General features: G+C 35.0%; 1 protein-coding gene across 1 annotated transcript in view; it reads left to right on the forward strand.

The window, feature by feature from the left end:
• Positions 1-12,421, forward strand: part of LOC118186995 (atrial natriuretic peptide receptor 1-like) — a 1,070,353-nt gene that overhangs the window by 765,071 nt on the left and 292,861 nt on the right. The window lies entirely within an intron of this gene.

Below are 12,421 nucleotides of genomic sequence, written 5' to 3' on the forward strand. Positions count from 1 at the left end.
TTCATTTTGCTCACAATCCGGCACTGCCATCCCAGTATTATTCATTCATATGATTATTTTTCTAAATACATCACCAGAGTTCTTTAACTCTTATTTACCCATTTCATAACTTTTAAGGAAATAAACTTTTTAAAAACGGAAGTAGGAAGAAACAGCAGCTCTACTGTTTACACTATGCTTTAGTAGCTTAACTTATCAGAAGAAAAGACGTTATATTCTTCTCAGAACTGACTCGCACAAATGGTAGGATGGCATAAAGGCTTTTTAGAATCCTTAAAACATCTTGAAGATAATTGCTTGGCATAAGTATTGAAAAGTTATAAAGTTACATAACTACTAATAACTATGCTCTTGAATTGTATGTGTTAAAATAAGTTATAAGTATTATAACCTGAGTACCGCAATAACCCAATGATACATATGAATATGAGATGAAATGTGTGACCTAGGGAGGGAACATATAATTAAGAACTTGCCCGGAATCAGGAACCAGAGGCAGGATGATGAGAACCAAACAATAACATGTTAATTATTTTATTTTTATTAAGCATAACTATTTACTTGAATAAATATTAATGAAATATGAATTAAACCTTGGCCAGACTGATAAAATTTCTCACGCTGAATAACACACATAATTTTTTTTTGCAAGATATACGGTAATATGATTCTACACGTGGTATCACTAATATTCTTTATTGCCGCATTGGAACAAGTTAATCATAGTCCATCTGTTCAAAATAAAAGTTCTGAGAAACTGCAATCTTGACAAATTTTAGTAATCGATAAGCATAATCGATTAGCAAACCTATTTTTGAAAAATAGTGCACCCTACACTTATACCAAGGTCAATGATGTCGATATACCAGTGAAAACATCTTTCGTGTCTATCTTGCTAGCCAGTAGAAAAAATAATAGCAGCAATCTTATATGAATCTTTTCACTTTATTAAGACTCACCAGCAAGTTGATGTATACGTTTATATGTTATTCACGAAATCCCTCAAGGCGTTCAGCTCGGTCGCAGTCGAAGAAGAAGTTTAACAGCGTGGCGGCAGGGAAGGAATAGGGCCAGCGTCCCGTCTTTCACCCCCAAACTCCAAATGCAGAAGAGGAAGAAAAACTGGTTGTGGAGTCTCTTCAAGAGTTGTCTTCGTTCGATTATGATTAACAAAACGATCCGTAAATATAAAGTGGAGGCTTGCCCGCATAGTATGTAAGATAATATATCACAAAATGATATAAAATTGAAACGAGGAGATCAAATTAAGAGATATAAATTTCGCTAAATAAAATTTGTACTAAACAAAAGCTTAAATATAAGAAACATTTTCAATGCAATTAATCAAAGTAAGAAATATATCATGTGTAATTAAAGCATATTGTGATGAGGATTAAAACAAAATGCAAAGTAATTAAATTTTGCTTAACCTTATAGGGTCTCGTATTCTTAGCAAGTATGAACCAACGCGATGCTAGACCGTGTGAAGAATTATCCTCAAGCCCTAAGTACGACAAAGTCCAGAAAAGGGTGTAAAGAACCGTTTATTAACTCACTATCTTTTCACAGATGGCACCCACTCGTGTTTACAAAAGCCAACATTTCTGGCTTAAGTATGGGTAACGAGTAACTTAAAAAAGAATATAATTAAATTAGCCTAACGGCCTTTCATAAGTTACTTAACGCGTAGGTAGGCTCTGGCTCGTAAAAGTCGGCGTAAACAAGCCTAATGGCTAGAAGTGCTGAATGCCACAGAACTCTAATCTTTAGTAAATCGAAGATAGCAACGCGGCCTTCAGGCGCCAGAACACGATTTCCTCTCTTTCTGAATTATCCTTCTAAAACCTTCCCTTAAACACTAACTTCTTTCTGTCTCATTTCAATACACGCGGCTGACTCAATAACCTTCTGGGAAAAAAAACGAGAATAATACGAAAGGTTGTTTCAAAAATAAAATTAGATATTCGATAAATTAAATGGATCTCCATAAATTATATGCAACATTTAAAGAAGGAAAGAAAAGCAGAAGTAATATAAAATATTTAGGTATAATACATCTAATTTAAACTGAAATATTACATTAGTGCAATGAAATTTCCTACTTGAAAATTGCATATGACATTAAAAATCAATAGGTGAATTATTGCATTACACTTCTATTATAGGTGATAGTAACTAATAAATTATGTAATGAAAGAAAAATTAATAGCTGTAAAGTATGTATGAGAAAGCTCCTTCTAAGTGTTTGATTATTCTTGCGACTGTTTTGCTCGTCTTATCAGGTTCAATGTTCCGTCTTGCCTTCTTCGGAAACATGCAAGGACCTGACTCGGAACAGAGAGCTTACTAAAGCTATGTTCAATAAATGTGGGAAGTAGACAGGATACACAAGAAGGGTATACAAAACCCTTTATTTTTCTCTATTTACAATAACTTCCGTACTTCGGAATACAAAGACTCACTACTTGTGGTCTAAACGCAAGAATATAAAAATATAACTAAACTCTAATTTAACTTTAAAATAATAAACGTGGAAGATTGGCCTTATATTAACAGGAAGCCGTATGTAGTACAGATAACTGAGAACACTACAATACGTTTAAAGTTATCAAGCGGATTAAACCTCTGGCCTGGAAGGCAACCAGCAACTGAGTAAAACTTCTAAGGTAAGCGGCCTGCTTCGACTTACTGCTTCCTCTCTCTCGCTTGGCAAAAAGCCACAACTTAAGTACTTGGCGTTCGCCAGACAAATTTTGCATAAAATACGTTAACGCTTATAATTCTGGCCGGAAGTAGAAAATAAGAAGTGATAGTAAAGATTTAAAATAAAATAAACGTTAGTAAAACTTAAGATCCTTACATACTTCCCGCCAGAGTTAATTAGTTTGAAACTGAGGTCTAAAACGACCTTGTTGAAAACTTTTAGCTCTAGAATCTAACGCGAGGCCAATCTTTTACAAACATTTTTGCCTAGAAACTAGAAATTTAAAAAAAAGAAATTTGTGTTTACAATAGCAGCTCCCAGGACACGCAATTTTTTCATCTGTACTGCATCTAAACAGGAGCTTTTATTCAAATCTGGTTCCTTCCAGAGATCTGGAAGGAAAACTAGTTTAATGAAATGTTACACAATGAAATGGCAAGTAACATGCATATTTATATTTCTCTTAAAATTCTTATTTCATTCATGACTATTTTAATTATCTCTCCCCGTGCTCTCAGACATGTGTTGTAAAAGAACACAAAACACTAATGTGTTTATGTCTACGTGTTCAACACTTCCTCCTACAATCAAAACACTAACGTGTTAAAATTCAACATACCAAGACCTCGTAACACACCCTAATTTCAATTCTAAACCCTGAGGTACTATTCTGAAAGTGGCTAACTCTGAAGTGTAGCGTCAGAGAGCCTAACTATATTCATTCAACCTTTAACACATATTCACCATGATTTGGTCTTTTTACAGTCACACGAATAAAAAAAAATTTTAACATTACTTTCACTTTTACCATATCACGGTATTTCTTAACATTTAAAATAACAGTTCACATTGTATATAAGAACATATTATCATGCCGTTAATTTTACGCATTTGAAAACATACATTAGTAGTACATTGTTAACTTCTATTCTTTTCAAAGCAAGTGCCAATTCTTCTACATTGAAATACTACATTTCAAAAAGTCTTTCAGACTAAAACTTCTTTCTTGCCAGAATGTTTTAAATAAAATTTATACAATACTTTTTACAATATTTAAGTATTTACACATCGCTATTATACATCAACTTTAGTTTTATGCGCGAGTAATTGAAAAACATAATACCAAAATCGGTAACAACTCATTTCTCGCCCTTTTGGCGATAAAAGTAGACCTCGCATGAGGTAAAACTTCTTGAAATCTGCCACTTGCAGTAAGAATGAAAGATTAACTTAAGTTTGCAAAGTAACATAAAATTTTACTTATCTTTGTGATATTCGGACATTCTTTTCTGAGCCCAGTCCTGGAATGTAGCGTAGATTGTTGTTTGATTTATCCTCCTTCTTGTACGGGCTCGCCCTTCAGTGCCTTCCTCTAGAAGCTTTCTTTTTTCACCAGTTCGGTCACCCTTGAATACCTTCTTTTTCGCCTCTGCTTGTGGTCTTGGCCGTTTGATGGCAGCTGGTCTTGGCGGAACCGGGAGACTTCTTTCGCGTTCCTGCTTGGACCTCGTTGCTGGCCGTTCAAATTTTCCTTGTAACTTTTCCTCTGTAGCTGGTGGCCCTTCCGAAGTTCGGCGACATTTGCTGCGGAGAGTCCTGTCGGATGAGTAGATCTTCCGTTTTAGCGCCGGGTTATAGTTGCCGTCATTTCTCCTGGTTCTCTTTGCATACGTCGTCCTTCTCCCTTCCTCATTCTGGGGGTGTTCGTGAGTTCTCTTTTCTGGACGGTGGAACGGCTTCTTTTTCTTGTTACCTTTAATTTTCCCGCGGAGAAACTTTCTTTTCACTTGCTCCTGCCTCTTAATGGCTTGCCCTTGTACTTGTAGTTGTTCCACCTCTGGATTCTGTGCCTGCCGTGTCTGCCGTGCCGTATCCTGCAAAAGATCTGAAAATATTTGCATATTATTACGATCATAGTAGGGTGTGATTTGATCAATGTTTGCGGAGCAGGTTTCACCATTCCTCGCTTTTAACACTACTACAGCGTGAGTTATTTTTTCTATGACATATGGTCCTTCAAATCGTGGAAAATATTTGGCAGTTTTATCTTCTGGTGCTGAAGAAAGTGAATGCTTAATTTTTAAAACTTCATCCTCTACTTTATAAGTTACTCCCCGTCGTTTCAAGTCAGAATACAGTTTCTGTTTTCTCTGTGCTACTTCAGTATTCTTCTTTGGTTCCTTAATTAGTTTTTCTATATCACCCATTTTAAATTTTGGGGCTCTTTGTTGCACATAAAATAATTTATCTAACGGCGTTATAATCTTTCTGCCTAAAAATAACTCAGCAAGAGTTTTGCCCGTTGTATCATGTTTTGCGGTCCTAAGGGCGAAAGCAAATTCATTGACATAGTTATCCCAGCTTTTATGAAACTTTTTAACATAGCTACGGATAATTTTCACTATATTTCTATTGACCCGTTCCGCTATATTTGATTGCGGCCGATACGGGACCATTTTTAAATGACGTATGCCCAGTTTTTGGCACATGTCTTCAAATACATTACTTACAAATTAAGGACCATTATCCGATATAACTTTTAGGGGCGCCCCGTATTTTAAAATATATTTATTTAAAATAGAATCAGTAACTAATTTCGCGGAGGCTCGTTTTAAGGGAACAATTTCGGTCCACTTACTAAAATGATCAACCATAACAAGGAGATAGCGACTTTTATTTAACTGACTTTTTGGGAAAGGGCCCAATAAATCGATGCCAATTATTTCATTTGGAAATTCGGATTTAATACTATTTAGAAACCCGGCCGGCGGAAATTAATATAATTAACTGCTTGACATGTTGGTCAGGACTGGACATACGCCCTTGTTAACTTTTGCAGTTCAGGAAAGTAGACTGCCTCGCGTACGCGTTGGATAGTTTTTCGAATACCAGCATGAGAAGCTAAAGGGCTGTCATGCAACTCCTGCAGGATATTTAATCTAAGACTAGCTGGGATAACAGGTCGAAATTCGTTGTTGGAATTCGTAGTTTTTGTATAAAATAATAGACCATCTATTAGTTCGCAATGGGCCGCCCTATTTCTTATCGCCACAATATCTTGGTGGCTAAAATTTTCAGGATCCTTTAAATACTCATAAATGCTTCCAAACTCAGGATCCTTACCCAGTTCGGTTATTACAGATTCTCGGGAATTTATTGTACATGCTGTGAGCATTGCCACCTTTACAGTATTACCTTGTTCATCTATTTTAATTCTTGATAGGGCATCTGCTACGATATTTTCCTTTCCGGGGGTATGCTTGATTACCAGATTATATTCTTGTAGCTTGAGTGCCCATCTTATTAACCTTGGGGATAAGTTTTTCCCTGAGTACAATCTAGTTACCGCCGCATGATCAGAGTACACTGTTATTGGCGCCTTTCCAAAATAGACTCGGAACTTTTGCACTGCTAACAGAACTGCAAGTGCCTCTCTCTCGGTCGCGGAATAGTTTCTTTGTGTTTGATTTAAAGTTCGGCTAAAAAATGCCACGGGCTGCTGATTTTGCGAAAGTACCGCTCCTACCGCATAATCCGAAGCATCCGCTGAAATTTCTAAATTCTCATCCTTTTCAGGAAATTTCAATACAGGGGCTTGCGTTAATGCTTGTTTTAATTTTTCGAAAGCACTATTGGCTTTGGCCGTCCACGAGAATCTTGCCTTTTTCCTTTTTAATTTTAACAATGGCTCAGCAATAGCTGCAAAATCTTTTATAAAGGACCTATAATATGAACAAAGTCCTAGAAAAGAAGAGAGCTTTTTTGCCGTGTTTGGAGTCGGATACTTTTGTACAGCGATTATTTTTTATTCATCTGTCTCGATTCCTTTTTGAGATATTTTGTAACCTAAATATTTTAATTCAGGGGCTGCAAATTTGCACTTTTCGACATTAACTTTTAGACCGGCCTCATTTAATAAAGAAAACACCTGTCTTAAATCCTGTACATGTTGGTCGAGATTATCACTAGTAATAATGATATCGTCTAAATAGATAAATGTGGACTTTCCAAGAACAGGCCTTAACACTATGTCCATACATCGCTGAAATGTTGCCGGTGCCCCTGAAAGGCCAAACGGCATACGCAGAAATGCATAAGTGCCAGACTCCTTGAATCTCCGGTGTCAATACTATGGTTAGTAATCTGAGTAAATCCTGGAATATCACTAAATAACGAAGCAAATTCACTTACCACTTGTCGGATTCTTCGTTGTTCGTCATTAGGCAGGTGGTCAAGATTTAACATCGGCGGTTCAGCCTTTTCTTCACGAACTCGTTTCATTGTCAGCTTAAGGGACGCTTCATTAAAATCTAGCGTTGCTTGTGCCTCTGAAAGAAAATCGATCCCTAAGATAATATGTGCTTGCAGATTCTTTACTATGAAAAACATAACCTTTACTTGTTCGTCTTTGATACGGACATACAGTAGTAATTTACATATACACTTACATGTTCCTCATTATATATGCGGTATTTCCGAAAATACTTCCTAAAAAAATCTTCTGCCACACAGGAACACTGCGCGCCTGTATCCAGGAGTGCGGTGGCTGGGATATTATTCACCAACACTTCAATCTTCGGAAGAGTCAAATTTTTCACCATTACTGTATTTAACTTGAAGGAAGAGGGATTTTCTTGGCCTTCGGATTTCCGCACCCTCCCGACAGCAGAAATCCGTTCTAGTTTAAATTATTTTTCATTTCCGTGCTTTCCTTCTTTTTCCACTGGCCTTGAGACTTTTTTCCTGGATTGCTATTGAACTGTCGACGTTCGCCGGCTGTTTTTGAATGCTCGGGTTTCCTTGCCCACTGATTCGCTTTGCTTCCGTAGCCGTGTGCTTGAGTTTGCTGTAGTCTTGGCGCACCAAATTGATTTCGCTGTTGATATTGGCGTCTTCTTTCAATGTCCGCTGTTCTTCTACTTTCAAACTGGATTGCTAGCTCAAATAACTTTTCCAGTTTAGTCGGATTTCTTAATTCAATAAAGTCTTGCACTTGGGGCAGTAACCTCGGCAAAATCACTTGAATTATCTCAGGATCCGGACGGTTTCCATACAAGAGTTTGAAGACGTGAATTTTTCTTAAAATAAAGCTTGAGAGATTTTCGATTCTTTGTTGATATATGCTGAAAATTTCCGTTTCTAATTTCGCCCGATCCCTTACAACAGGGAAGGCTTTTAGTAGGGCAGTCTTGAAATTTTCGTAAGTACAGGTGGGACTTCCTGCTTGACCCAAGAGACTTCTGCCTATACATTTGAACCAGTTAAGCGCTTGGCCCCTCAAAGCGCTGGTAGCTAAGGTAACATTTTGAAACTCGTGCACGGGGTAGAGCATGAAGTGGTCATCCAATTTTTCCAAAAAACTGGTTACCGGTGAGTTTCCATTAAATGTTGCTTCTGGTTTCATCGAAGCGCGCATGGTCTGGACGATGTAACCAAATCCTTCCAGGGCGGCAGCTGGCATTTCTGGATTCTGAGCCGCTTCTGCAGGCAGCACAGGTTCTTCTTGAAACTCGGCCATGGTTATTCTTCTTCGTTCGGCGCCACTATCAGGTTCAATATTCCGTCTTGCCTTCTTCGGAAACATGCAAGGACCTGACTCGGAACAGAGAGTTTACTAAAGCTATGTTCAATAAATGTGGGAAGTAGACAGGATACACAAGAAGGGTATACAAAACCCTTTATTTTTCTCTATTTACAATAACTTCCGTACTTCGGAATACAAAGACTCACTACTTGTGGTCTAAACGCAAGAATATAAAAATATAACTAAACTCTAATTTAACTTTAAAATAATAAACGTGGAAGATTGGCCTTATATTAACAGGAAGCCGTATGTAGTACAGATAACTGAGAACACTACAATACGTTTAAAGTTATCAAGCGGATTAAACCTCTGGCCTGGAAGGCAACCAGCAACTGATTAAAACGTCTAAGGTAAGCGGCCTGCTTCGACTTACTGCTTCCTCTCTCTCGCTTGGCAAAAAGCCACAACTTAAGTACTTGGCGTTCGCCAGACAAATTTTGCATAAAATACGTTAACGCTTATAATTCTGGCCGGAAGTAGAAAATAAGAAGTGATAGTAAAGATTTAAAATAAAATAAACGTTAGTAAAACTTAAGATCCTTACAGTCTGTTAATGCAAAATAAATACGACATCTGTTTTGATTTCCTCATATTCCATACATTATGAAATTTAGTGACTAATACTATTTTTATCACAAGACGTCAATTATACCGTTTCTTAAAATGCATTCATTCTGCTTTGTTTGCAGCTAATAATTCAGTATCAACTCATTGTGGAAATAATTACATCTGCTAGAAATTTTAAGCACTGATACGGCAATTGTTTCATGATACTTCAGCAAAAGCAAAACATTATAAAATGAAATAAATGAATATTAAAATTTCTCCTTTGACGAATTTCTCATATGAGAAGTTTTAAAAGTGCTTAAACAAAATATTATGAAGTCGTCACAACGAAATATGGTTTTACAAGCTGTTCAGCTACAAGTAAAAAAAAATATTGTAATATTTCGCTTCTTTAATAGATCAGAAAATAAAACCGCTGATATTCGGTTTTTATCTCATATCTCATTCTTGATAATTGACGTTTAAATTGGTTGAATGGTTTCCTAAACCTATGTAACGTATACACAAGACCAGTTCTTGTAGTATGTCATTTAAGTAAATGTTTTTCTTAAGACAGATGTTTCAGTAACAAATTAACTGCATGTTTTCTTATATACTTTCCTTAAAAAACTAAAATCATCCCGATTTCAGTTTAAAAAAGGTTGCAAAATGTTGGAAAAAGGAAACAATTTTAATATTTTATCCGCTCATGACATAGCAATACAAATGTTTGCTTTGAATAAATTTGTTTTATTTATATATCAACTACTGTGAGATTATAGTAATTTGCTTTCTCAAATAAAATTTTGTTTTTCAGTTTCGCCATTCGTGAATCATCTAAATATTTACCTTACTAATTCCACACCTTTAGAATTCAGAAATAATTTTTCCCATTATTTTTCCTCACATAATTGTACATAATTATTTAGTTAAATAATTGAATGGGTCCCTATTTTTAGATTCGATATAAAGAAGAATTTCTGAATCAAAAGCTTGAAAATGGCCATTAATTTTCTCCAGCAAATTATATATAGTTTTCATCTCCTTTTCTTCAGTTTTAGTGCAAAGGTGTTCACACATAGCAAAGATTTCAAAATTTACTTTACGACGTCGTTTTTCGGACGTTAATGCGAACCACTATATATTATATTACCTCTAAGAAAAATAATCTGCGTTTTTTTATATTGTAGTTTCAAAGTAGCTGCTGTAAGTTATGAAATCAATAAGCTATGCTTTGAATTCAGGTCTCATCACTGAAGTATGTTATAAACTCCTGTTTTCCTTTCTAAAAGCGGTTTCATATCATTTTTCAATTTAAAAACTCGGCAAATAACATTTTATTTTTATAACAGTGGTCAGCAGAGTAAAACAGAACTTCGTTATCAGAGTTAATTTTTTAATTAATTCCTTGAACAAATGTGTATTGAGGGAACTATATTTCATATAACATTACTCTTTGACAACTGTCACCAAAGAATAGAACACATCTTGTAAAGGCTTTGGAAAGGTCTTGTTAGCAAGCACAAATTGGGAAATCATGCAGTGAGGTGCGAGTTCTTCAACATTGATTGGTCGCTACACACTCCACACAATTTTTTCCATTGCAGGTCATTATTTTCAAAGAATAAACTTACCATGTCCATTAATCCTTCACCTTTCGTAGTAGTGTTGAGTGGTTTACAGAAATGTACGTTTTCACGGATGTTCTCTAAATGTCCTTTACGGATCTCTTTACGGTCTCCTTATGGATGCCCTCTCTTTATCAAAACGAGTATTTGAAAACACGAATTAATATCGGCGTACTCATTAGATCGAAGGATTGAAGGAAAAGGTGAAAGATGCCTTTATTTCAAGTAAAATATGTTTCATCACATCTATGGCTACTTATGTAATGCGTCTCTGAATTGTATTGTTGGACAATGATATATTATGCATCTTAATCACATCCGCGTCTCTAAGAAATAGCTCAACTGACTTTAATAAACGTTGTCTGATGACGGTTTCTGCAATTCTATGTTTTTTTTTAAATTTTTGTAGCCTTCAGAGAACTTTAATATGATGGCTAAACTACAGCTTGGTTTGTTGTTGGGAAATCCCACTTAAGTTCAACTTTTGAGACAAACTTTGTAATTTTAAACACATACCTAGGATAAATATTTTCAGAAGCAAAGTCAGCTGCCTCTATCAAACATCAGTTATAACTAAATTACTAAATGTAATAATCCCTTTCTCAGAAGTATGATTTTTAAATTAATTTTGTTTGTTCTACTTTTTGCCATTTGTGAACCTTCAACTTTAAAACCTTATATTTTAGGTTTATTTATTATTTTTAATTAACATTTTAAGTCACTTGTTTTAATATTACTTAATGGTTTAAAGAGCAGTCATTTATATCATAAATAATACTTTTATAAATTAAAGAATCTTTTGGCTTTCAAATTAACCCTATTTCAAAGTAATATAGCGCACATTTTAAGTCATATTTTTATGGACGATAGACAGTAATATGTGAATAACAGAATCGAATTTTTCTTCGAATGAACTTCTCTTTCTAATGACCTTCTAATAACCTATATTAAACGTCAAATCAGTTTATGTTCGTGTATAAGTTCTCCAGTTTTACCATTCAGTTATATTCAACTATTACCACAATATAAAAATTTTCGTCATAGGATTCAGTCGAATAAAAAGTGTTCTGTTTAAATCACAAATTTAATATGCTTGCAAAATGATTTTCTAGATAAAAAGTCATAAAATACAGTTTTATGAAATAGTATACCTGTTGCTCAAATCAGAACTGGCGAATGAACTTAACATCTGCTATAGTTTAATACATAAAATTAAATAATTACAAAAATTATATGTTATAGCGATTTCGCATCGCTCGAATTCCAAACGTAAGCTTTCTAAGTTCCTGAAACTTCTATGTATACTGGTCTCTGTTCAGATCATATAAGATGATGTAAATTATCAGAAAGTAACCAGTTGCGTACTTAACTGAAGGAGTTATTTTCCATTTGGAGTTTCGTTACACATTAGCATTTATTAGTTTGGTTCCTTAGGTGAACTGCAAAGAAGAGTTTTCAATAGCAGTAAAAGCCAAAATTTGGAATAATGGCAAAAGGGAAATTTCTGATGATAAAGGAAAGAGAAGAAAAATTCCATTCAGGTAAGGCTGGTACTCAAACCAAGACAAAAGAACGATTAGCAACTCTTCAATTGACAGCAAACCCAGGAATCAATAAGCTATGCATTATAGAGATGAGGAACAGCAATTAACCTGGGCAATCAGGAGACTATCTGATAAACGAATGTAAGATCATTTTAATAGTTGTTTCCGATTCGAAAGCGTTAAATGAAATGATTATCTATTATTATACTTTATATCATGTATATAAATAATTAGAGATATGTTTTAACAATACTTTATAATGCCCTTCCATGCTATTCAAGTCAATCTTACCTCAGTGAGCAACATTAACGTTATACAGAACGTTAATGTTGAAAAGTAATAGTATGTGCAGACTTAAAGATGTAGAGTTATTATTATTTTAATTTAACTGTATAAGGTATTTCTGTGTAACGAA

This window comes from Stegodyphus dumicola, chromosome 5 (genome assembly GCF_044657685.1).
Source record: "Stegodyphus dumicola isolate Sdum_Otavi_A_Nest chromosome 5, ASM4465768v1".
NCBI lineage: Eukaryota > Metazoa > Arthropoda > Arachnida > Araneae > Eresidae > Stegodyphus > Stegodyphus dumicola.